General features: G+C 38.6%; 1 protein-coding gene and 1 long non-coding RNA gene across 20 annotated transcripts in view; both read left to right on the forward strand.

The window, feature by feature from the left end:
• Nucleotides 1-27,491, forward strand: part of RAPGEF2 (Rap guanine nucleotide exchange factor 2) — a 256,095-nt gene that overhangs the window by 163,254 nt on the left and 65,350 nt on the right. The gene's annotated exons all lie outside the window — the stretch shown is intronic.
• LOC146400466 (uncharacterized) lies at nt 691-10,425 on the forward strand. The gene is made up of 2 exons (XR_014812524.1): nt 691-5,478; nt 5,536-10,425. It is a non-coding gene; the product is annotated as an uncharacterized LOC146400466 (long non-coding RNA).

Genomic DNA, 27,491 nt, shown 5'->3' on the forward strand with positions numbered 1-27,491 from the left:
AGGAATTATCTTTTATATATTCTAAAAAGGTTGAGATGTTAAACTTAAAAAATGGAGACATGTTGCCAAGGCTTTGAAAATTTATAGGCGGAAGGGCGTGACTTAGAATATTTAGATGCTTAGGTTAATGGGTATAATTTGCTTTTGTTCACCTTTATGAGCAAAATTAGTAACTGGATGTGAGAGGTTTTCTTAGATGAGGTGACTCTCAGGCAGCATTCCACATTCCCAGAGACCACAGGATGTATCCTAGGGCATTGGCTGTGTCAGAAGCCTGTTATATGAGGCAGCGCTGAGAGCCCCACCCCCTTGCAATGGTGGTACCTTGCTAATTAAATCTCTTCGGATCAGATCCCCCAAAAGACCAGCCTTATCCTTAATTTCACTAATAAGAAAGGTTGTTATAGAGAAGTTCCCTTATGGTTCAGTTTTATTAACAGGCCCTTTGATGTGAAGCTCCTCTGTATTCATGATTTTTCCAGGTGTGAGGAAGCCTATTACTTAAATAACACTTGAGGAGCCTTAGAAGCAAAGTTCAAATCTCAGGCTCTTTAGTCCTCTTTCTCATATATCCTTTCTCAAGATGGGGGAGGGGGTATTTAAATTAATAGGATAATTTTAATGAACCAGGAAAATTTTTTTGTGTGTGTGTCTTTTTACGGCTGTACCAATGGCATATGGAGGTTCCCAGGCTAGGGGTCTAATCGGGGGAGCTGTAGCTGCCGGCTTACGCCACAGCAATGCAGGATCCCAGCCGCATCTGTGACCTATACTACAGCTCATGGCAACGCCAGATCCTTAACCCACTGAGCAAGGCCAGGGATGGAACCCGCAACCTCATGGTTCCTAGTCAGATTCGTTTCCACTGCACCAGATGGAAACTCCCAGGAAAATTGTTAATGTTCTAGAATTAGGTTGTGATGATGGTTGTGCAACTATAAATATAATAAAATTTAAAAAAAATCAGCAACAAAAAGAAAAGTGGTAAGACTTTTTTCTGATGGGGAGGGAAAAGTATGGCTAGATTTACAAACATGAGCATTTGGGTCTGTTAATACCAGAGGCGCCTATTCCATAAGTATGTTTGTTTCCTGGCAATTTTATGCTTTGCTGAATTTGAGGGTAATGCAATGATAGAAGTAACCCCAGCCATAAGATAACTTTGAATCAAGTCATTTCTAGAAGACGCATCAGTGGTATTCTCCATGATACTTTTGCTACAAATTAAAGTCCTGGAGTTTGCCATCCCAGACCATCCTGTGAGGCAGAGTTGTCAGTTGATGCTGTCAGCATATTGCATACCTCTGGTACATCTAGGTGGGTCCTCTGGTGATCCAGGTTTTGCTGTTTAAGAAGCAGACTTTTACGATGTTCATTATGTGTGAAGAATTGAATAGGGGAATAGTGACCCTGGCTCTCACCGGACAGATGACTCAGTAAATACTTGTCAATAATGAGTGAGATGCCCCTCTTTTGACCTATGAGGTTTTATGAGGGTAATGTCAAAGCTAGTTTTAAATGCGTAAAATTTGGTAATTTCACAAATACTTTCATTTTTGCTTCTTCAAGAAGTTTTTAAGTGATTTGGCTTCTTTGGCTACAGAAGGGAGTGAGATACTAAAAAGCAAAAGCATTAAATTGGGGGATTTTTGAAAAAGAAAACTATGCCTGGGCACAAGTAGTCAACCCAGTTTTTCTACCTAGGGAGAATCTTTCAGGTTTTAGGGCTTTCAGGTTTTACACGCATTATCTCAGCTGCTGGCACTTAATAGGTGTGCGAGAAACACCTTTGAATTTTTCATCTAAAGTGATTTGGGGATGATGACATCCCATCCCTTGAACCCTTTCAGCTAGAACATCTTATATTTCACCTCCTTTGGTCCCAACCTCTGGTCCATGTGGCCAGGTGCTGACACTGAGGTGAGGACGAGAATGCCCCTAGCTCTGGGCTCCGTTTTCCTTGCCATCTAGCACTCTATTAGTCATCAGAGGAGCCTTCTGCTTTTGTGGATTTTGACAATAAAAGGAGATTATTAACATTTAAAAAATGTATGATAGAACTGCATTTCAGACAGCCTACTATGGAGCACTTGTTGTATAAACTGTTAATAGGTGTTACATGAGAAAAATTTCATAGGCTTAGTTGGTAGAATCTGGGATAACAGGAAAAGTGTCGTTGCTCCTTTTACCAACCTTTCCATGTTTTACCCACTCCTCACCTATCAAATTAACCAATGGGAGTAGTGTTCCTTGAGTGTGCTTTTGGAAATTGTGTGCTATAGGATAACTTAGAAACTTTGTAAATTTTTTTAATGGATCACTTAAAATAAATTAGCCAGATGCTATCAAACTGATCGCCTATGTTCCAGCTGCACATTTTTATAGAAATTATTGATATGTGTCATGTGCTATACTAATAATAAATAAGACTTCAGTTATGATTAAATGATAATGTTTAAAAGTGGTGTATGTAAGAAAATGCTCACCTAAATGCAGGAATAAATATCCATAGCTGTCATTTATTGAGCACTTATTGGATGACGACTGGCGCTATATTCCATATTATCTGACTTAATTATTACAAGCCCCTAAAGACAGATTTATTATCACCTTTTTAGAAATGATGAAAATGAGGCTTAGCAAGATTAAATACCTTTTTTCCAAGGACTAGAAAGTGGTGGAGCCATCATTGGAACCCAAGTGTGTCTGATTTCATAGCTCTGCTTTAACCACCATCTGCTTCTCCTGATGTGGCCAAATTAAGCCTAAATTAGGTGTGTGGATTGTATGGTTACCAGAGCTGATACTGTCAGAATACACGGCTTGAAAAAAATGCTTGCTTTTCCTCAGCTTTTCCTATTTTTCCTGGTGTGTGTGTGATGTTCCAAGTTAATGCAAAAGCACACCAATATCATGTTCAAAATTATTTTATAAAACTTTCACAACAGTAGTTTCATAAAGTATTTGAGAGATGTGATCAGTAATGCTTCTCTCCTTTATTTTCTTGAGGCTTGAGTTGGGATGATCAGAAGTAGATGCAGTTTAGCCCAATTCCTTCCTCCCTCTACACTTCTCTGCATGACCCTGTTGTATACCTCCTTTCTCTCTCTCTCTTTTTTTTTTCTTTTTAGGGCTGCACCTGCAGCAAGTGGAAGTTCCCAGGCTAGGGGTTGAATTGGAGCTATAGCCGCAGCAACATGGGATCTGAGCTGTGTCTGCGAACTATACCACAGCTCACCGAGCGAGGCCAGGGATTGGACCTGCATCCTCATGGATCCTGGTTAGGTTTGTTAACTGCTGAGCCATGAAGGGAACTCCTACCTTCTCATTTTAATGGTTGCTTATTTACCTCTTTAAACACAAACTTGATGCTTCATCTTCTGCACCTTTTGCAACTTCCAATGGGCCCTAAGGGGCCACTTGAAGCACTGCACCTTTTTGTCCTGTCTCCCGGTTTCTGCTTCAGGGAAGATTGCATCTTTCCTGGAACCCAACTTCGGTTCATGACCACCTCTGTCAGGTCCACCCTGGCTGTGACTTAGCTGTAGCCCCAAGCATCAGCGTCATCATTTTATGAGTCCAAGTTCCCACTGGTCATTGAGGCCCTCTGGAATATACAATCTCTTATTTAGGAGCATAGTTTTTCTTCTCCAGCTATGCTTTTTTCCATGAAAACAAGATGCTCTGATCATAGACATTAAGGGCTCATTTTCTTTTCCCATTTCTCAGCCTGCAGTGCTCAGGCTTGACTTTCATTTGCTCCCTATCTCCTTATATTCATCTCTGTTTCTTCTGAATGATGATTTAGTGACACCTAACACATAATCCTTCATTTTATTAATTCTTCAAGTTGGTGCCATCAATTGGTTTGGTCTTTATGGTTAGATGGGACATGGTGTCTTGAGGGGATTCTCCACCTTCCTCAAACCAGGTGTGAAGATGCGGTTGGAATTCGAAACTGTTTATCAACTGTTAGGAGGACAGACTAGAGAAGGCTTTTCTAAGATGGAAAAATAACAGGTGAGGGACCAAGGCAGGGAGAAGTAGAGGGGGGTTAGAAGGTTAAGGGGAAAAATAATGAAGTCACCTTTGTTGGAATGGATTACCTTAGGGAGGGTAGGTCCATACGGATGATAGACAGGATGGTGTTAGGATTCCTCACAAATGAATGGCTGTAATTTAAGATCCAGCAAAAAGTGTAAGGTCCTCTTTCCCACCCCAACCCCCTTCTGTCTTTAACCGGAAGAGGCTTACTAACACTCAATTTTAAGGAAATTGCTTGTAATCTACCATGACAATCTGACCTGGTCTGTAAACATTGGGAAGAGTGTCTTTTTAATATAATTAGATTGATACATTTTCCTTAGCAGCATAGAAAATAGCACCAAGGTTAATTTTAGCTGTTACGCCTCTTTTGGGTTAAGACTCTACCTTTTCTATATTTGATCTTTATTTTGTCTATTATGACAGATATATTTCCTGAGATGAAATAAACTTATCTCTCTTCCACTGTGCTAGCTAACAGAGGCCTGAGAGGAAGCAATATCTTATTGTTTTATTCAAGAACAAGGTCATCTTGCCTTGGATTTAGGCCAAGAAACCTTGGCAACAAATAATAGATCTTTTGACACCTTTAGAAGTTAAGAAATGTATGTTAGAAACTTGCCAATGCATTGCCTACACTATTTATCTGTAGAAGATTGAAAAAAGGTCTATCTCATTGTAGGACATATTAAAGAAAAATCCTGACTTAGTCGAAAGGGGAAGTATACGTCCCATCCTTGTTTTAAATATTGTTTAGTAATGATCCATTTAAATATAGACTACTTAAAAATCAAATCAAGATTAGTGGAAAAGAGTGATCAATTGAAAAAAATAACTTGAAATGCATCTTATTATTATGTCAGTTATTCTCCTTTAACTGTTTAACCATAGTAAGATTAGAATTATACTTATTTTTCATTTAAAATATATTTTATGTTTCAAACACTTAATTTAAACCAGAAAAAAATACTCTGTAAATTTGTCATGTATGTTTATCTATCCTGAGATAACCTGAAATTTCTTTGGGCCATTTCCTTGATTTTAGGCTTGACCACCCTCTTAAAATATTTTATTCGAGTCATCTGTTTAAGAATCCTTCCAAGGGTGATGGTTCAGTTTTCTTCTTTTTCCTGTGCTTCATAATCATGTAAAAAAATATTTTCATTTAATTTAAATCCTGTACTTTTTAATGCTCACTTTATGTACCTAGTTTTAAAAATAATATCTTATTACTGTCATATCTATAGCAATCTTTTCCAAACCTTTGAAAACTTTTCCTATTTAGATCATTTTATCATTATCTATACACTTTGTTTGAATTATGATTGTTATTAGCTTTAACAAATTTAAAAACAAAAGGAGTATCTGGGTGTAAGAGAGATATACTTGTGGGAGAGTGTGCAAGTGTGTGTGTGTGTGTGTGTGTGTGTGTGTGTGTGTGTGAGAGAGAGAGAGAGAGAGAGAGAGAGAGAGAGAGAGAGAGAGAGAGAGAGAGAGAGAGAGAGAGAGAGATTTAGCCCCCACAGCCGCAAGTTTGTCCTTAGGGTCTCTGTTAATATCCCATCCTAAGATCTTTGCTTTCTCTGACCTTCTTATTTTCCTCATCATTAAGAAATGGTCTTTGGAGTTCTCTTTGTGGCTTAGCGGTTAATGAACCCGACTAGGATCTATGATGATTCGGGTTCTATCCCTGGCCTCACTCAGTGGGTTAAGGATACAGCGTTGCCGTGAGCTGTGGTGTAGGTCACAGATGTGGCTTGGATCTGATATTGTTGTGGCTGTGGCGTAGGCCAGCAGTCACAGCTCCGATTTGACCCCTAGCCTGGGAACCCCCATAGCCGCAAGTGAGGCCCTAAAAAGCAAAAATAAATAAATAAATAAATAAATAAATGGTCTTTATTTTTGAAGACCTGACACATGCTTGCGATTATTTCCATTTACAGAATTAAAATGCCAGTGTTATCAGTACTATTTTAGGTCTCACACAGAATGAGTTAAATAAAACAGTGTCTATTTTCAGGAACAGAGATAAGAAGCTTGTGCAGAAACAGACAAGAGACCAGAAATGCACATATCCACTCTAAAGCACATATAAAATGAATGGAGACAGCAGCATATCCCCCCCGTGTAGTGTATCACACGCGGCATCTCTCAAGTCCTTGGTCCCTGCCTTTCCCTTTCCTTCTGGTCTAGAAACACGCTTGCCACATAGAACTAGTCACTTGTCACCTCTGCCAGTTCTTATTGACTGAACTGCTAGCATATGCTTTTTATGTCAGAATGCTGTTTTCTCTCTCTATATATATATATCTGTGTATCTATCATACATATATATATATAAAATGGTGTATATGATATATAATGATTGACCTTACTTAATTGGACAGCTATCTATATCTATATATAGATATATGATATATATTATATATATGCATATACATATCATGGTGTATATGGTATATGATTGACCTTAATTGCATAGTCTCTGATATGTTGTATCTACATAATTTATCAGTCAACCCCCAATTTGTTTCTTTTGCACTTTAAGTCATTATAAAGTATTTCCCGCATGCTTCAGATCTCCTCAGTTCATATTAGTATGCCAGATCTTCTTTATAACTTACACTGTGTGTTCATTATAAAAGTCGTTCTCGGAGACATCTTAGCCATGGACTAATGACAATTTTTGATCAGTAAAGTGACAATCTGAAAAACACCTTTGCTATTTCTTTTTATAAATATGTATATTAAATGTAGTTGATTTACAGTGTTATACCAATTTCTGCTATGCACACAAGAAAAACACCTTGAAATTACTGTGGTACCAGTTCTTCTTTAGTGAACTCTGGAGAAATACTTTACTGGTTTATAACAGTGACCTTGTTTGATTACAAAATGAAACCCCCCCCCCCCATATATGCATGTATTTCACACAGATGTTTGTGTTTGGGTAAATATGGCTAATCTGTAATCTCATTTCTAATTTAGTTGTATAGATAAAGCTAGAATTCTGTAGGTTACTTATTAGTCAAGGCTAATTTTTAGGAATATCTGAAAACGGCTTCAATTTTAGAGATCTTAAAAATATAGATTACAATGGCGGCACCTTATCATGGGTGGTTTCCAATAGGTCAACATTTCACCAATTTTAAGTGTGGGTGCCCAACTCCAAACCTTTCATAATAAAAGACAATGAAACATGGCTGGAAAAAGGTATAGAATTATTATCTTGACTGTCTCTATTCTAGAAAAAAAGAATGGGTTCAACCTGATGTGTTTATTCTTTTAAATATTTTTTCACAAGTGAAAGCACTCTCTTTTTTTTAGTTGGTTAATTTGGAGTTAAGTGGGAGTGTTGTGGTATATACTTTTCCTGAGGATTATGGAACTGAAAAATTCAGAGTACCTTTAATATTAAGAAAAAGAAAAAGATTGCTTAGAGTTGTCAGTAAAGATTGAATTGAGAGGATTCTGCAGTCATGGGGTCTGTAGTGAGTGGTGGGCTTGGCGGGGAGGCGGGGGCAAGGTTGGCGGATGTCGAGCAACAAATACAATTTACATGTCAGGTTTCCAGTAATTGAGACTGTGAAGGATGAAATTAACTTTTTCTTTATGGCTAATTAAACTTACACTTATATGTTTTCTTAAAAGTATGTTTCTTCATTTTAAGTGGCAATTAAAATATGAATATTTTGTAAGACCTTTATATGATATTAGCATATAAGGCCTGCTATTTCTTATCAAAATTAACTCCATGTCTGGGAACAGCTGAATGTCAAAATGATACTACTTTAGGGGTAATCGAAATACAAACATAATTTAAACATATTTTAAAACTATTCTATTTACAAAAGAATAGCTCAACTAATTTTCAGTGGTTGTTTTGTCCTCTATTTATGGAACAGTTTATTCTGTGGTTTGCCTGTTATTTTGCACACAATTTTAAAAATGGGGAGTTCCCGTCATGGCTCAGTGGAAACCAATCCCACTAGTATCCATACGGACGCAGGTTCAATCCCTGGTCTCATTCAGTGGGTTAAGGATCCAGCATTGCCATGAGCTATGGCATAGGTTGAAGATGTGGCTTGGATCCTGTGTTGCTGTGGCTGTGGTGTAGGCTGGCGGCTGTAGCTCCAGTTCAACCCCTGGCCTGGGAGCCTGCGGGTACAGCCCTAAAAAGCCAAAAGGAAAAAAAAGCTATACATACGTTCATTAAAGAAAATGTAGAAAACAGATGAGGGCGAGAACAGAAAAAGAATCATAGTTTTGCTACCCAGGTAAAACCACTGGTAACGTTTTAATACATATCCTCTTCCTGAAGAAATGTTTATATTATACCATAGCATAAAATCTGTTGATTATATTTTAGATTTCCCCCACCCCCTAAAAATATGTGGAAAATATAGTTAAGTACAACTTATTTAAGAGATACATTGTAACTATTGTGAAGTTTCCATCATAAACTGCTTTGTCTACTTCAGAGTTTTAAAATTTGCAATGTTCCCTGGTGGCTCAGTGGTTAAGCACTTGGCTTAAGGTGTTGGCTTATGGTGTTGTCACTGTGTGGCTTGTGTTTGATCCCTGGCCTGGAACTTTTGCATGCTGTGGGTCCAGCCAAAAATAAAAGTAAAAAATAAAGTTTGCTATGTAATATGTATCATTATGTAATGTGACATATACAATATTTTAAGAAATGAAGGAAAAGCTATTTACTGAAGAGTTTCTTTAGTTAGTGTTAGAATTCCATTCCGTATGGGAAAGAAAGAATCCAGTGTGATTTTGGTAAAGTTTACTATAGTTGTACCATTGTGCTTTTCTTGAAGTTGGTTTGCAGAAGTTTAAGGTACAAGAAGTCTGTATGAAAGTGTTAAAAGAAAAAGAAGCAAACTTTTAAATGGCTTAGCTAAAGAAAATATAAACACCTGTGACAACATTCCTTTCCTCTTCCCATTGCACTGATCACCGAAATCCTTTTGTTCCTTTTAGCTGGGCATGTTTCCAGGCTTCTTTACCCTTCATTATCCTGTTTTCATTTTGTCCCCCTGAAAAAAATTAACAACCTGATATAAGCAAGGTTTAAGGAATGTCTTTGAAGAAAAAACATCACAGAAGTGGAGAGTAGTGATATTATTTGATATTATATTAGGAAAAGAGCTGTGGATAACCTAAGTGCCTCTCAGGTTTTTTTCTCAGAGCAAGACTACTTAAGGCCTATCTTTAAGTAGAAGAGAAATATATAGATTGCATTTCACATTTACTAAAAGTTCTGTGTTAGTGGAATAAAATGTTAAAATAAATTGAATTCTTATTACAACAGAATCTAGTAAGAATTAAATCTATATTGATATTAAAAGTATGTGGATTATAACACAACATTGTAAATCAACTATACTTCAATAAAATTTTTAAAAATGAAAAAAAATTATGTGGATTAAAAGAAATACATTTTTACATATGAACACCCATTGACTAGTGCAGCAGAGCTCTCAAATCATTGTAAGAAATGAACTGTAATGGGGATTTCAAAATTACTAAAAGTCAGTGACATTACTTAATATTTTTTTAAAATCTAAGTTTAATTTTGTTTTGAAATTATATATTCTACTTTTGAAAAGTGAAAATTTATAATGAAACAACATATTTTGATTGTCTTCTTGTGAGTTTTATCCAGATTTCTATAAAAGTGATTTTAAAATATGGTTTGAAAATTTTGCATCTGGTTAGAGTAACATATATTTAAGTGCTAGGTGAGCTGTATGTACAAAAAATACATAGGAGCACCCAGCAGAAATGTCCTTTGTGGCTTGAGTTGTTGCCAGAAAAGGAAATAAAACTTGAACATGCCACAAAGAAGGCTGGAAGACAAGCGAGATGTAAAGAGAAAAGGAAATGGGGACCCTTTTTGCTGACGGAATCAGCTCAGGCCGACAGAATCAGCTCAAGCATGGAACCAGAAGTGTTCATGTACCACCAAGGGCCTGTGAGCAAGTGGTCGCAGCAGAGAGATGGATGCAGGTTGATGGGATGCCTTTGAATGTCAGGTGTGAGTTTTGCCCCAATGCTGTAGTTTATATAGTAGTTAGAAGGCTGTTGACAGTTAACTATCATAAAATTGTGTTACCTGGCCACAGTATAGCTGTGGGATTACATGTCCATGGCTTAGGTTTCTGAAGTCTGGGCTTTAGGTTATGGTCAGACTGTCTCTGTTGATCTACACAGAGTTGATGACTCTGAGGTACCACAGATTGATTCGCCTGACTTTCCGTGACCCACTGATAATGGGCAGTGCCTCAACCTCGGCAGGGCTGGAGAATATCCTTCAAGGTGTGTGTGTCCAGGTGTATTTTCTCCCTTGACTGTAAGGTGGATCCCAATTTCAAAGATGTTAAAATAAAAGACTGTGTATCTTAGAATTGTGGAATGAAAGATTGGCCACAGTAGTGTAACTGTGTGCTTAGTGTAACAACTTTTGTGTAGCGCAGTAACAGTGGAGGGCAGAGAGCTGTAGAAGTAGGTATACACAGTCACTTGTTAGAGGAAAATTGGTGCTGTGTTCGGTCTCGGTTATGTGACTGGAAGTCTTGGCTACTCACAGTCCAGGAGTGGGAGAGAGACCTGCTGACGTGTGCACTGAGTCTTGTGGATGGAGAGGCCGGGGGCTGTAGCCACCAGGTGGGTGAGTGTGGACATAAGGCCTAAAGGCATTTCAGGCAGACAGACTTTGCAAGTTTAAGGTGGCATCTCAGTCACCCTGATGGAAGAGCTAGAAGCCCAAGGTGAAACGAGCTTGGAGATGTCTGCTCTGTATTGGTTCCCAACCATGCTCTTGTCCTTACCAGGATGTTGTTAAAGGAACCTGAACACTGAAATGGTTGATATGAACGCCCTGCTGGAGCTCCCAGAACTTAACAGTGGACGGAGAGGGGAAACCTCGTTTAGCGAGTCATAACCCGTCTATAAAAATAACCCATTTAGGAAATAGTTTGTACCTGTGGTGGTGAAAACTTATCTGACCGGTTGTAGTCTTTGTGAAGAAAGTTACATGAAGAGGAGGGTTAGTGAGAACTGTAACCTCGTGGTCAGAGGAGGCTCCAGATCCAGGACCCTGGATCCACATTCTGGCTTCTCGGCTTCCTCACCGTGTGATCTTGGGTCTGTTACTTAGCTCATCTAGTGCATGAAATCTGTATCTGTAAAATGGAGATAGCAGGGTTGTGTGACGATTAGAGATAAAGTCTATAAAGAGCTTAGAATAATGCATGGCCCATAATAAGCACAGCTCTTATGTTTAAAAAGATGTTTACCCAGGAGGTAAGGAAAATTAAATCTGTTATGCAGGTGGGTCAGAGACTGTGCTAGGTTTTCCCTTCACTTAGATGACAGGTCCTTAGGTTGATTTACTTCTCTAAGTTCCATACTCAGCAAGCAACCTCCTCTTTACTAATTCAATATTAGAGTTAAAAAAAAAAAAAAAAAGCAATGGTGTCACTAGCTAAAAGTTTAAGGCTTTCTATACTTTTAGGCAGTGTTCCAAATACTTCTCATATGTTGCCATGTAATCCTCAGAACAATATAAGTATGTTGTCCTCTTTTCATATATGAAGAAATCAAAGCATAGAGAGAAAAGGTAACTTTCCCAAAGCTATACAGCTAGAGTACATGGTGGAGCCAGTGACAGTCTTGTCCATGTAGACTCTCTCTCTCTCTCACACACCCATGCAGATCTATTTTTGGAAGCTACGAGAAGTACCTAAATTTGCTCCTAGGACATTGTTGCAAGGATGGACTGATTCCTTGTTTCTTCTGTGTGTACCATGGATTATAATTCTCATTAGAAAGTTTAAGATCAGGTTATTACTCACCCTACATTCAGAGTTGGTTTTATCTAGTGTAAGTTTCAAAGGGATTTCATTTGTGTGATGTAGTAACTAACATTCCTACCATAAAATGGAAAGTACTTTGATCTTGAAGGAAATGAAGCAATCCTTTTTATTCGCCTTCAAGCTTGGCCAGAATTGTAGGAATACAGTTTTGTATCGAATAATTACTTCAACTTTTTACATGGAGGTTTTCTCTTGTTAATTCAACTTTTTATGGAAAGATCACCAGGCTTATCTGAGAATCCCATCAGTATGCTTCTCCAGAGGTCTTTTACATTCCTCTGTTTTTAGACTTGAATATAGAAAAGAGTCCTGTTTTTGACATACTGTTTGCATATGATTGCTCTCTTAGTTTGTTTCCCCATTAGATAAGTAATTTATAAGGAGCTAATTTTAGCATATGACCAGATGAAAGAGTTTTCTCAGCCAGACTTAGCAACATTGTCTTAGCCATTAGAGATACAGATAAGTGAATAATAATTAGGTCCATCTTTATTACAATTCTGACATTTCTTTAACCTCCATTGCTATGACACATATTCTTGAGACTGTGGAATATAATTATAACTTTAAGAAAGCTGTACCGTTTAACCTGGCCATAATGAAGTGAGTTGCAATCCAATGACTACAGCTCTCCTTGAATTGAGAACGTCTTGTCTTGGCTATGCTAATTGCCCTAGGTTTACTATCCATTCTCTGTAGGAGGATGATGGGCAGAGCCTCGACCTAGGCAGGATTAGAGAGCATCCTTCGAGGTGTATATGTCAGGTAGTGGCTTTGTTAGCCATGGGGGTTTCCAGTACTATATATTATTTATTTTCTCTATTTTGTTCCCTCCTGCAAGTGTTATCTATTCACAGATATCATGGAAAAAAGATACTGCTTTCAATTGCTCTATAATCGAGTGAGTAAGCAGCTTTGAAGTGTTAGCCTGAGCCTGAGAGCTAAAGGCATGCACAACTGGATGTCATATGTGGCAAAACTCATGTATTCCCAGTACCCAGAACCTGTCATGGTCAAGCATACTGATGAGGACATTTAAAGCAAAATCTTCTTTATTTCAACTATTAGCCTTTGCTCATTGTAATAGGAAGGAAGGAACTGTTCCAGCTAGATTTTTAGTATAGTAGAACATGAAATTACTTTGCTCACAAAGACTTTGCTTTGAGCCTTGTTCTGATGTTGACGAGCTGTGCAGCTCTTAGGCAAGTCTTTTAACCTCTTGAAGTTTCTGTTTTTTCAATTTGAAATGGAGATCATGATTACAATACCAGTCCCCCTTACAACATTGTTTTGAAGACTATGAATGATTATGGTAGTAGTTATTTTACTGAGTGCTTTACGTATATTATTGTCCTTCGTCATCAAAACAATAGTAGGAGCAAAGTGAGATTCTCCCAGTATTACGGATGAAAAACTTGAGGTTTAAGTAAGGAAAATATAAGAAGAGTTAATTTTTTTAGAATCTTTTTGCAAACCATAAAGCCTAAGTAACTGTCAGTTATCAATACGAGATTATAATACTGTAGGGTCAGTCCTGTGTGGGTTGGGGTCCTACCTCTTCTTTGTAGCTTTGTGGCATTAAGCAGAGGGAGTAAATGTGCTGACCCATCTTTCCTAGTCTGTAAAGTGCTGGTAAGGATGCCTTCTTCTTAGGTTCTTGCAGAGTGTCCGTATCTGGCACAGGGTCTGGCACACAGTGGCATCTGTGAGTTAGCTTCCCGCTTTTCCAGCCAGAAAATTTCCCTCTTTGGGTTTTAAATAGAATGTTGACAGTGATTCAGGGGTGTATTTTCCTTTATCCTATTTTAAGTTCATAGAACATGATTCTCTGTTGGACATCTTAGATCAATTATGATTGACTTTAGGGTCCATCCATACCGACTTTTTACAAACTGGTGCTGGTTTTCAGATCTCATAAAAGATCATAGTTGCTAAGAAAAATTCCTGTTAAATTTTTCATAAGCACTTTAAAAATTTTCCCCATTTATTAAGTGATTTTGTGCAAGTAAGAGCTGCTTAGTAAGACCTGTCTTTGTAGTCATTTCGTGTGTGTGTGTGTGTGTTTGCAAGGAGGTATTTTTAGATAGTTTAGCTGAACAGCAATCTGACGTCTTCAGAGGAGACATCAGTTCATTATGTGGATACGAATTCTATGCTTTCAGCTTTTATACACCAAGTCTTAATTTAAATCTGTTCTTCTTGCCGTTTCTAACGAAAGAGACTATCATGGTACGTATCCTCTCTCTTCCTAAGCCTGGCCTTTTTAGTTAACCTTTGCTTAGAGAAACAATCAAGGTAGAATGCCTTTATTTGCCCACAACTTAATATAGATTATAGGAGCCTGGAATTTGGGGTCATATTTAAATATGCCATTGTACATTGTGCTACACAGTGTTTTTCTATTGCGATATGATGCAGGGGATTTAAAATAGTCATTATGGGGCTCATAAATGCTGTTTTTTTTATAAGGACAATTTAAAGGCCAGGATGTGGGAGTTCTGTACCTCATAACTGTACATACTGTTTTATTGGTTCAAAAAAATGCCTTTCGCTTTGTGAAAGATAATTCAGTGCTGAGCATATGAGGAACACTGTTATTTGCTTTCTTGTTGCTCTAAACCCCAGGTTACATATTGTTATGACAATATCTTCTTTTATTTGTTTTCTTTTTTTTCATTTCTTAAAATTCTGGCAAAAGAAGCTCTTGCAGCTTAAGCAAGTTAATGTTAGTTGTTTGTGACACTTATTTTCACAAAAGAATGCTTTTGGTTAATAATCGTAGAGCTTATATATTTATTTTTCTGATTTTACTACAGTTAATTTTGGGAAACTATTTGTATAGAAGTCCAAAATATTTTTTAAAATTCTCAAAAATGTTCTTTATTCATTTTTCAAACTTTCAAATGTATATCTGCTTCATGTGCTTCATGTCAAAGCTTGAGTAAAAACTTTTGTTATTCATTTAAATGTATTATTTGCTTGGTAGGATGCATGAAGAATTTGAGGCATGGTTTATAATTTTTCATTTCAGTTATTTGGTAACACGTGAGCCAGGTGGTATTTTAGTGAGATTTTCGTTAATCGAAATGGAATTCTTCATCTGTTACCTTGTTCTGTAAATGTGAAGTATTATCACAGAGAAGTGAGTTACTTCACCTAAAGAAAGATATAATCTTGGAGAGTCAGGTTAATGCTGGGCGTCTGAGGATGCAGAGATCTTTAATTCTTCACTAAAAAGCAGTGAGTAATATGTACATAGATGGAAGGGGGTCAGACAGGACATTTTTTTTGAAGTATGAAAAACAGAGGAAATCCTAAAGCCCTGACATTTAAAAAAAAAAACAAAAAAACCTTTCTTGTTCTTAAAAATTAGTGGTGTTATGTAACCGTTTAAGAATTTAGCTGAAGCCTGATATTAAGTGACTCAGATTCCCAGCTTCTTAATGATGCTTCTTTACAGTGAAATTGCCAGATTCTTTAGCCATGAGTTCATTCTCCCTCCCCTCAAAATTTACATGGAATAAAAATTGAGAGTTGGTGCCAAAAGAGGTGTGAGCATTGAAATTCCTCTATGTAAAGTGTAACATATTTTATGTTAGGCTGTTTCTCAGTGAAATCATCTATATTTCAGTTTAAGAGAGGTGACCAACACCAGGCTAAAGTTTCTTTACTGGGAAGTGGCATAAAAACTCCTAAAGCTGGCATTATTGGCCCCTTTCCTTACTTTTCATGGCATCTCTACCCAGAATAGCCATTGTTCTTTCAGAACTGTTTTTCCCAAATCAACTGAGAAAGGCCCCTGCCTTCTTCCAACCCAGCAGTGTACTAACCACATCAACTACACATACTCCCCTCATGTTGGCCAAGTTTTTTTCTTGTCTCACCACCGACTTGGAGATACTTAAGTAAGCTTATTCTTGCACACTTTACCCCAAGAAACCTTCAGGAATTGTGAAATGGAATGCTTCAAGAATTTCTCCTAAGGCACCTGGTGACTCTAACCACCTAAGGAGGATTCAGGTTGGAAATTGTAAGGATGGAGTTAATTGTTCCCTCCACCCCCTGTGCGTACACACACACACACACACACACACACACACACACACACACACACACACACACACACACACACACACAGCCAGTCATTTGCACTGAGATTAATCAAGCAGGCTCTGTGTGGGATGTTGCACCTGCCTTCTCAGGTGTTCATTCACTTTGACTTCCCAGCCCCTCTCTCCTGAGTTAACGGTGATTAAATCTTATTTGTTATTGTTCCAGTCATTGCAAAACCTCTTATAGATTTGAACCATTAACTAGAATAAAAGGGACATATAGAATTCTTAACAATTGTGTATGTATCACCTTTCCCCTCCTTTTACCTTGTAAGTCAGTTATTCACTTTGGAATTGAAGATGTCTTAATTTACTCTGTCTGCATTGACTAGAGATTTTTTTTTTCACCTCCAATACTTTTCATTTTATTCTCCAGTTTTCCATGATTTGAATACACTTCTTATTCCCCAGTTTCCCATAGTTGGTAGAATACATTAGGATAAGTCTTGTTCAGTCATATGTAAAGATATGCATATATCTGCTTTGATATGAAGATATCTCATTTATATGCTTTTTGTGTTTATAGAGAAGATCATGGCCTTCAAAGGAAGGGGACACACAAAAGAAATTAGAGTTTACATCTAGTTTGTTTGATATGTTTTGTTATTGGTATCTTGGTTACTATTTAGTTTTTCTTGATTCTAATCTTTGAGTTCTCTGAATTGAAATATGAAAGAAATTAGCTTTCTCTCTCAGGAGTTTTGTTAATTCTATTGATAAAATTGAAAGCATTAAGGAACCTTTGTTTGCAAAGGCCCATTAAGTGAAATGGCAAACATCTAGTCAAGTTCATATCTCACATGAACTTTTATTAGGTTTATACATTAGGAGGAAGCACTAGATATATCTCATGTTCTTTAGAAGACTCTATGAGAAAAATCCTAGATGTTTATGCTAACTTTACTTTAAAATATAATTTAATTCATATTTTACATTCCTGTGGGGCTTTTTTTGGCTAGTATGTATCCAGTGCCTTTACATTAATGGCTTAGCTCAAAAGGGACAGAAAACTTGAGAGCCTCTTTTACCTCATATTACCCCATCACAGTATGGATCAAAATATCCTCTTCCTCATTATCATAACCATCCTGATCATCATTTATTATGATTTTTGTGTGTATTAACCTGGAAGCACTTAATGAGCAGGTGAAAACTTCTACAAAGTTTTTTCCCCAAAAGCAGAATCCATCCATTCATTGATTATAATAAAATTCAAGCCTGTATATTCCATTGCCCACAAGGTATCATGACGTGGATGTTGTTACCTTGGATTTGACATGGCCAAAGTATAACTTCTGAGTGTTCTCCCAATCACCACCAGAAAATAAACCCTCCGAACCCAGCAGGTAGGGTTAACACTTAAGGTCCTTCAGCTTTCCTCACGTTGCCATCATTGGCATTACCATTCACTGAGAGATTCAAGCCCCCAAATCTATGAATTATCTGTGTTTCCAGGTTGCCCCAAGCTCTGTGACTTTCAGCGAGTCTTGCTTATTCTGCCCTCCTCCTCATGAATCCACCTCTGTCATTATCACCCTAGTCCAGGCTACCATCACCTTCTTGCTTGGACTATTCTCCTACATCTGATCTCACCCTTCTCCATGCCTTCTTCACAGAGCTGCCTGACTTACCTTAAAAAGTAAAAATCAGACCAGGTCATTTCTTTTAAAAGACTCTCCAGTAACTTTGGAATAAAATCTAGACTCCCTGCAAAGCTGTGCATGAACCAGTCTGCTTATCCGCTCCACCCAGCTCCTTGACCTTCTTTTTGGGGGGGATGTGGGGGGAGGCAGTGCCTACAGCATGTGGAAGTTCCTAGGCCAGGGATCAAACGCATACCATGGTAGGACCCATGCCACAGCAGTGACAACACCACTGAGCCACTAGGGAACTCTTCCTTGCCCTTCTTTTGTTCATCTAATGGACCAAGCTGTGAAGTCTTTGCACTAGTTATTGTTGTTTTGCCTAAATCCAGTCTCCTGTGGCCTTCACCTGTCTGGTTCCTAGACTCTCAGGTCCCAGGTATAGAAGGATGTCCTGGCAGGCCAGTCCAGAGTAGCCACGCAGGCATTTCTGTTACAGCACATTTTAAAAATTATCTGCCAAGCATTTGTTATTATGTTTACATTGTTCTTGCTGTTGTTTCTGTTTTTACTGCTCATTTATTATATCTCTGTTGACACGTAAGCCTCTTGAGAGTAGGGACTTCATCTGTTAGATTTAGCACTTTATCTGGAGCATCTAGGATTGGTTCACCACTAAAAAGCCACTTGATAAATATTTATTGAATGTGTGAGAGATGAGTTAATAAAAGTACAGTAAAGCAGATAGAGGCAAACATCAGAGTTAGTAAACAATTGTTTTACTTTGAGAAGCTCCCCCCGGGCCCCATGGCTAAATAAATGACGAAATAAATAAATGAATGAACAAATGAATGAATGAAATGAAACTAAGGGTCTAAAGACTGAAGGTAGTAAGGAGCTAGCAAACACCAATCCCTGAGTATTTACATTAGCAATCCTAATGGTAGATTAACATTGTGAATGATCTGACTTTTGTTATAATAAGTTATGTAATTCTTTAACATTTACATCTACTCTAGAAATATTATTCACCTAAGCAGCAAAACATTTCTGGTATAAACTGCTTAGACATTTTGGATGCTTTGCAATTTTAGATATTCAGATGTTCTATTTAGAAAGGTTTTTTTTGGTTTGTTTTTGTTTTGTTTTTTTAGGGCTGCACCTGTAGCATATGGGGGTTCTCAGGCTAGGGGTCAAATCGGTGCTATAGCTGCTAGCCTATACCACAGCCACAGCAACGCCAGATCCAAGCCACATCTGTGATCTACACCACAGCTCACAGCAACACCGGATCCTTAACCCACTGAGCGAGGCCAGGGATCGAAGCTTGCAGTCTCATAGTTCCTAGTCGGATTCATTTCCACTGCGCCACGACGGGAACTCCTAGTTCACTTTTCTTGACATCAATTCCCACAATGTGAAGTGTTGTGCTAAATAAATCCCTAAAAATCCTTCCAGGTCTATAATTGCCCTTTTATACAGAGGCTTGCGGTTGCTTACATTTTATATTACTAGAGTTCTTTTCCTTTGGTCCTCCATTCTCAGAACAGTCTTTTGAGGTGGGTAGAACAGACCTTCTTGTGTGTACACTGGTGAGGAAATTGAGCTACAAAGAATTAAACTAACTTCTTGAGTCACACAAACCACTTGGGATTACCATGCATTTTTTTCTACAATTTCATATTGTAATTTATGACCTCCTAAAAACACTAGTCACTGGTTAGAAACGTGGTCAAAATAAGTATTCATTCTGTTAGGATATTTAATAAATTAGCACTCTGTAATAACTTGAGTATTTTTATAATCTGCCTTGTTCCTGGAAAATTTGGACTGGTACCCACATAACATCCAGGAGGCCAGAACTAATTACCAAAGTGTTGCAGCAACTGGCCTCACAGAGCTGATCACCCTGTTGGTACTTTAGGTAGATGGGATTTTATCTTTTGAGGAAGCAAAGCAGTGGTTTCCGAGGCCCCTCGAAGGACCATCAGGTTAGGTTTTGAAAAGCTGCAGTTTAGTCGGCTGTAGTTCCGAAGGCCCACCCTACTCCATCCTGACTTCCCACTACCCCTAACAGAAGGGTTTAGAAAACGTTCCTGGATCTTCTTAGTTGCCTGTGTGAAAGCCCAGTGGATTCCCATTGCCCTTAAAAGCAGCTTCAGCTGCTCTGAGCTTGTCTGGACCCCTCTGCCCTCCATGACCTTGAACTTGGTCCTGTTTCCTGCACCCCCAGGCTCTTCCTCCCTGGGGCTGTGGCCTTCCTGATCCTTCCATCTGTGGAGCTCTCTTCCACATCACTCTTTGCCTGAATCCTTTGTAGTTACTCACATCATCTCAAATGTCACTTGATTAGATTTCCACCCAGGTCCCCGTCCAGAACAGTCTCTCTACTCCCAACCATCACCATCCATTGTATCAGTCCCCTCCTTTAGTGTTATCTTTCCAGTACCAATTGGTATCTACAGTTATTCTGTTTGTTTATCATCATTTATCCCTTTTTTCACCTTCTACTCAGCAGTGCTCCTGCCTCCAGAAGTGAAAATTCCAGGGATCAGGGCCTTTGCCCATCCCAGTTGTTTCACATACCGAGCTCCTAAAACAATGCCTGGCCCATTGCCGTAAGTCTATAAATACTTGTTAAAGTATTACATAGGTGAGAGTGAATCTTTCAGCTCTGAGTAGACTTCAAACATTCATCATCTGCTGGACTTCTGTGTTGGGGTCTATATAGATGGGAACTCAAAAATTTTTGACTACAGAAGTTTTGTCCTCAACTTTTTTTGTCCTGACATGTAGGAAACCCAAACTAAACATATTGCTTAACTATAAGCACTGTTAGCCTAGGTTTAGTACAATTTCATCCTTCTTCTATTCATCATCTTTCTCCTGTTTTTTTCTGGGGCTCCTGCCTGTAATTGCTGGTTGAAAGAAGTGACCATCGAATTGAAAAGGGAGAGACGGCCCTTATTCATTCTCTTTCAGCCTCAGTATCCTCCACTCTAAACTAGGGTTGACAAGTTCCCTGGTGGTGCATCAGGTTAAGGATTCGGCATTGTCATTGCCGTGATGTGCGTTTGAGTCCTGGCTAGGGAACTTCCACATGCTGCACTGCTGCACCCAAAACTAGGGTCAATAGTGTAGTGATGTGTGCATTTCAGGCACTCTGAGGCGAGGGAAAGAGTGAAGGACAAGGCGGGTGTGTTCTGGATCTACTGGAGAGGGCTTTGCGCTGTTGGATCCGCAGCTGCAGTGCAGGGGGGTGAAGTCCTGGGTGACACAGGAGTGTCTGATAAGACTCTCACCTCTGGCAGGAGAGCTTAGGAATTAACTAGCCTAGGAAGAAGAACAGCAGAGACCCAGGAGACACAGACAGAACATGGAATGTTCAATAACCATAAGTGCTTCCTGAACCTCGAGCAGAGAGTGGGGAGAGGTGTGTGGAAATATCAGAAGGAGAAGAGAGTGGGTGTGGTGGTCAGGGGTGTAGACTTTTTCCTGAGGGTGAAGCGTCCACCCAGAAACTCCTGGCAGGGGGGTAGTGGGTTCAGGTGTACATCTTTCTGTCATCTTCTGGATGTTTACTCTGGTAGCAACATGGAGAAGAGATCGAAAGGGAAAGGAGATTGTTGCAAGAAGCATGGCAGGAAAGAGGTGGAGCAGTAGCATTAAAGTGGGGGTTATTTGTAAGTTCCCCCTCAGAACATCTCACACAGAGTGGACATTTAGTTCATTTTGTAAGTTCTTGCTTTTGCTGAAGGTGAATTGAGGTCTATGTAACTTCAAGGCTGTGGAAGTCAAACTGTTTATACGGATTATTAGTACTGTGTGTGAGTACATGTGTATGTGTGTGCTCACATGCATGTGCATGTATGCATGCACTGATGACACTATGGGTTATATTAAGCCCATTATAAGATTCCCTAAGTGTGTCTTGATTAATGCTGTTCTCTTTCCCTGCTTTAAACTTGGGATGATAAATTAACATGCACACATGTACACACTTAACAGAAAAGTTCAGGAGAAGTAGTTGAAGTTTGAGGGAGATAAAAGCTTAATAAAGTAACAGAACACTAGATGTGGGTGTTTATGTGGGAAGCATCAGCTTTCTATGAGAGTTGCTCAATTGATTGTGTAAATACATTTCCACAGATGACTGAGAAGGTCGGGGGAAATGCTGGAGCGTTGACTGGAGGGAGTGGGTTAGGAAGGAGCCCCTTGTGTCCTAGTCATTCATACTATTCCTCAGGATATGGTATCTGAGGTTTACAGACTAAACAAACCAACAAAAAAGGAAAGGTGGAGGAAAAGAAAGATCTGTTAGACTTCATGCCATTTATGTGGGATCTATTTTTGCTGGCCCTGGGCAGTGAGTAATGCACCTCGATGTTCAGTTAATTTCCTCACAGTGCCCCTGCAGACAGAGCTCAAGCAATGAAATTATCCCATATGCCAGGGCTGACACATAAAGCCCTTGAAAATGAATGTTCAGTTGAACATCCCTGGAAATAAATGCTAAAATGAGTATCTTTCTCATTAAAGTAAAAGGAAAAATTGATCTACCAGATACATAAAAACTAATATCTGCTATTTTTGTGAGTAACTTAAGAGGGATAATGTAGAATTGTTTTTTGACTCAAAGATGATTGTCTAGCCAAGTTGTAATCCTCATCACTAGAAGAGTAGCAGTTGTGGTCGTGTCTAAGTAAATCTACAGATGAACCATTTGCAGTGGAATCGAGATGTCATGTGAAATCTAGGTGTGTGTGTGTGTGTGTGTGTGTGTGTGTGTGTGTGTGTGTGTGTGTTTGTGACATAGGTTTAAGAGGAATGGGGTGGGACTTTTCAGGAAATAAAGTTATGTAGCAAATGTCCCCAGGAACTGTAACTTAGAACAGAAGGAACTTCACAGTTGAGTCACTACTCAGGGGATTACCCATTAGGCCAAGCTCTGAGGCCTTTGTTGATGGCTTTGGGGTACTAATTGTAATAAACATCTTTTTTCTGTTTAAGTTACCTGGAATTACTGTTGAATGCTTTTCCAAAAAGTAAGATATATCTGCATTAGACATTTGACAAAAATGTTTTAAATCCATAATGCAGACACTGGGGGTGCTGAAAACTCCCCAGGGCTCTCCATCTCACTCAGAATTAAATCCAAAACCTTTCCCACATGATTTTGCCATAGAATCTCTTTCTGTCCTCTGGTCTCCTCAGCACTCGTATGGACCTCCTAGCTATTCCTAAAACATGGGGAGGCCACCCTGCTCTTGGCCTTTCCCTCAGTGCCCTTGAACTTGAAATACCTGTTTCCCTATTGTGTGTCTGCAGGGATTAGGCATTCACTCCACTAAGGTCTTTACTCACATGACATCTTAGCAGTGAAACCTCCCACCCTCTGTATCCCAGATCCTACTTTATTAATTTTCACATGACTTACCTCTTTTTGACATATTATTTGTTGAATGGTCTTCCTTCCCCACCCCCAAATTTCTTTACCCACACACAAATGCTAGGAAATGAAGAAGTCTGTGGAATCAAGTATTTGGGGTACATCCAAGTTTCTTTGTAGAGAAATGAAATACATTAATTCCTATTTTCAAAAGAGTATAACATACATTTCAGTGGAAGTGTTTTTCCCCCAAGCCATCAGTCTATTCAGTGCGTTTTTAAATACTCAAAATCAATTGACAAAGTAGGTGTCTTCTAGACTCCATTTTCCATTAATCCTATTAAATGGTCTTTCTGGAGGATAAATAATTATTTTGGAAGCCTTGTATTCCTGTCATGTAATATTTGCATCTTGAAATTTGACTAAATATTAGTGGTCCCCAACCCATAGGGCACTGCACAAATCTGAGTATATTTTATATTGTCTTTGGTTCATAAGGCACCACGGTTATGATACTTAATTTTATCTTGAGATGGCATAAAAAAAACCAATATTTTTTCCTAAAATGTTTAGTAATTGTAGTCCTATGGCTTAGTGTTATGCTAGATTTTTCTCAGTTTTATACAAAGACAAATACAAATATAACATACACTTTATAAATATATGAAATGTAATATATGTGTTACATAAAGTACGTGTATATGTACATGTATGTATATAACGTATGTATCTTATATACAAGATGTATGTGCATGTATAGATATGTGTGTACACACACACAGACACTAGGTAAAATGGTATATGTATCTAGTAAAATGGTATGATTAGACTTTTCCCTTTAGGAAATAACTGAGAGTCTAAAAATGAGTTTTCTCATCTCATTATCAGGTATTAGAGCTTTCCTGGCTATCCAGTCACTGCCACATCAGTCTCTTTTAATCTTTGCTAAATGCAAAACTTAGCCCTATTTGACAATTACTATTCTTTTATATTCTTCATTATTCTTTTACTGTTTGTCTCTACCCATATTCTTTTACTGTTTGTCTGTACCCACTAGTTGTAAGATCATGAAAGCAGGGAGTTTATCCCACCTATTACCATATTAGAAAGCCAGGAGCAGTGCCTGGCAACTGGCATAAAGTGGGTCCCCCCGCCTTTTGTTGGCCTTACCCATGGCATGCAGAATTTCCCAGGCCAGGGATCAAACCCCTACTGCAGCAGCGACCCACACCACAGCAGTGACAACACCAGGTTGTTAACCCACTGAGCCACCAGGGAACACCACAATGTGGGTTTCAGTACATGTGTTTGACTGAATAAGTAAAGGAACTCTAATGTTTATTTTATCCAAACTGCACACAGTACTATGAGGTCAGGATGTTATCAGAGCCCTCCATGCTTCTTCTGAAGGAATTTAGAATTTCACTGTCAAGGTTTTTTTTTTTGTAAATAGGTCACAAAAATGATCATAGTATTTGTATTTGTATGAGTTAAGATAATACTGGCCATTGTACCAAACCAACCATAATGGTTCAAACACAATAGAAGTTTATTTCTCTTTTGTACAAAATCTGAAGCAAGTACTCTTGACTGCTTTGCAGTTTCCCTCTAAGGAGTGATTCAGGGATCCAGGACCCTCTGTTTTATGGCCCAGTTGTTTCGCCTTCCATGCAAAGCTTCTCTTGTCTTCTGACAGCTGCACTTTTGATGCAAGGGGAAGATGATGGCTGGTCTGTAGAAGATGGGAATGAGTAGGGTGTGGACGAGAAGTGTATGAGCATCCCTATCTCTGCTCATATTCCACAGGCTTGAACTCAACTGTGTTGGCACGTGTGTAAGGGAAGTTGGAAAATGCAGTCCAGCTGTCCTCCCTGGAAGAGGAGGACATTGGTGAATAGCTCTCCTATCTCGGCCATTTTATGGTATTTTATTGTATAGAGGGCTAAATGCATTTGTGTTTGGATGTCAGGTGGCTTTTATAACTTTTTATTTTTACTTTTTGCATTCTTTTTCTCATATTCTCTTCTATCATGTTTTATCATAAGAGATTGGTATAGTTCCATGTTATAACTTTTTAAGAGTTAAAAATTACTTGTGGGGGAATATCTATAATTCTGAGAGAAGCTTTCTTTTATTTCTTTTTTTAAATTTCAGCCCTGCCTATGCTTGTGGAAGTTCCTTTTCCAGGAATCAAACCTGAGCCACAGCAGTGACAATGCTGGGGCCTTAACCCATGGCACCAGGGAACTCCCAAACCAACTATGTTTGTTCACAAAGAAGCTGGCCTAGGAGCATCCATGGATCCCATAGGAGTCTTTTCCTTGACTTTAAACCCTCATTTCCCTAACTCCATGCTCCCATGAGCATTTGTACAGCTGGGATAATGGCAACAGTCCCTCTGGAGCTCATCAAAGTTGTTGTCTAATTGGTCCTAGGAACTGTCCTCTGGTGTCACCAGCAGCTCCCCTCTGTCTCCTGGGATTATACTTCCAGAGCACTGATTCTGCTCGGCCCAGGAAAATACAAGAGCTCAAGTTTTAGTAACTGTGAATGTAATCAGTGTTACTATATGGATAATTACAAATTTTGCTAAAAGGTATACTTATTGAGATGAATTTCCTATTAGGAAATAAAGCAATCATTATATTCGTGTAAATTTTTTAGGCTGTTTCCTGTTTAAATAAGGGAGAAGATGGGTGCCCTGATTGGCTAGAATATGGCTCCTAATAATAAATTTCTAAGTCAGGATGCAAAGTAAAAAGGGTATAGATTTTGGAGCCACTGGAGCTGTGCAAGCTTTGTTTTCTTCAGCATGACGTGCAGTATCTGGGCTCTTTTTAAGTGTTAGAACAAATAGGCATCACATATTCAGCATAGTACATATTCATTGCCTAGCAGTGCCCTCCCCCCAATAACGGCAGTAATTCTCACTAACAGGAGACTGTGCACAAAGGGGAAGGCTGCTCAGAAAATGACTTGTTAGTTGCCTGACTCAGTACCAACACTCACCATGTATTTTATTGAAAATATCTGGACTAAATGATCTACTAAAAACTTTTTTTGAAATCCCTCAGAGAAAGGTGTGCTTTTCAGATCAGTGATTATTAATAGCTGCAAATAAATTTAAAAGGAAAAGGGATTATATGGGGTGTGTGTATGTATGGTGAGACTGGTAGTAGCTATTGCTTAAAAACAATCATAAAACTGTTTCTTAACAGACAACAGGACATTTCCTTTGGTGATATATATATATATGATAATTAGTCAAGTACCTCAGTCTTTCTGTGGAAAATTGTTTTATTTTAGGTTGCAGGTAAACATTTTTATTTTGAGAAAATACAGCTGTCAAATGACAAACGTTCAGTGGTTCCAATATTTATTAAAGAACTGGCCTTGATGTGCCGGGTGTCTTTCTTTAAGGTGATGAAATCAGTTGACTAGCTTATAAGTAACTCTGTGTGTGTGTGCGTGTGTGTGTGTGCATGCGTGCCCACATACTTTTTTTTTTGATTGTCAGATGTTAGGAGTATTATATATCAGGCAAGATTTTGTTCTGCCAATAATGTGACTGACAATTAATTTAGTAGTTTTGATCATTTATTTTCCTCAGCAAGGGTCCTAGGTGTTCTTTTTGTGTTCTGATTATCCCTATTTCATAAATGTAGGAATTACCTTTTAGCAAGATGTAATTCACACAACGGTAACCAGTGCAGTTGATGATTCATTCATGTGTTACCAACCTTAAAAAACATGAGAGTGGCCTTAAACCCTGGGGAGAGGGATGGGTCACCACTACACTGCAGAAGCTGATTCTGACACAGAACGTTTTGGAATTCCCTGGTGGCCTAGTGGTTAAGGACTCTGTTGATACTGCTGTAGCTTGGGTCATTGCCGTGCCCCAAGTTTGATACCTGGTTTGAGAACTTCTGCATGCCTCAGGCATGCCCCCCCTCCAAGAAACCATATAAAGGTTTGTATTTGGACAGTTGGACAGAAAGCCGTGTGAAATTTTAATGTATATAAACTATTTCTGTGTTAGACATCCCTCCCAAACATTATTTTAATGTATGAAAGTAGCAAGGAATTTTTGGAATAAAACACGACCCCCCTTGTACACCCTGACCCCCCATCCCCCCCCACACAGGGTGTTTGTTCAGATTGCCCTCTGGAGGCAGTTGGCTCAGGGAAGCAAGAATAACATTTTGTGGTTGAACCACACCTCCTTGGCAGCAGTGTCTTGGCCAAGTACATGACTCTTGTGGAGGCTTTTACAGTCAAACATAATAAGGCTGTTCACCCAAATGCACACGCTGCCTAAGGTGTTATCACCTTGAGAGACTTCTCAGCTGCAAAAATTTGAATGTTTATAAAAGAGAATAATTGGACTGTAAGCATATTGTGACAGTAAGGTCATTTACTTTGTAAAATTTAGTACAGTATTCTAAGCAGTGAGCTCTATCATATAAATATATGATTTATT

This window comes from Sus scrofa, chromosome 8 (genome assembly GCF_054392235.1).
Source record: "Sus scrofa isolate SSC_HxYL_T2T_F1_AM1 chromosome 8, Sscrofa_HxYL_maternal_Yorkshire_Landrace_v2.0, whole genome shotgun sequence".
In the NCBI taxonomy this organism is placed as follows: Eukaryota; Metazoa; Chordata; class Mammalia; order Artiodactyla; family Suidae; genus Sus; species Sus scrofa.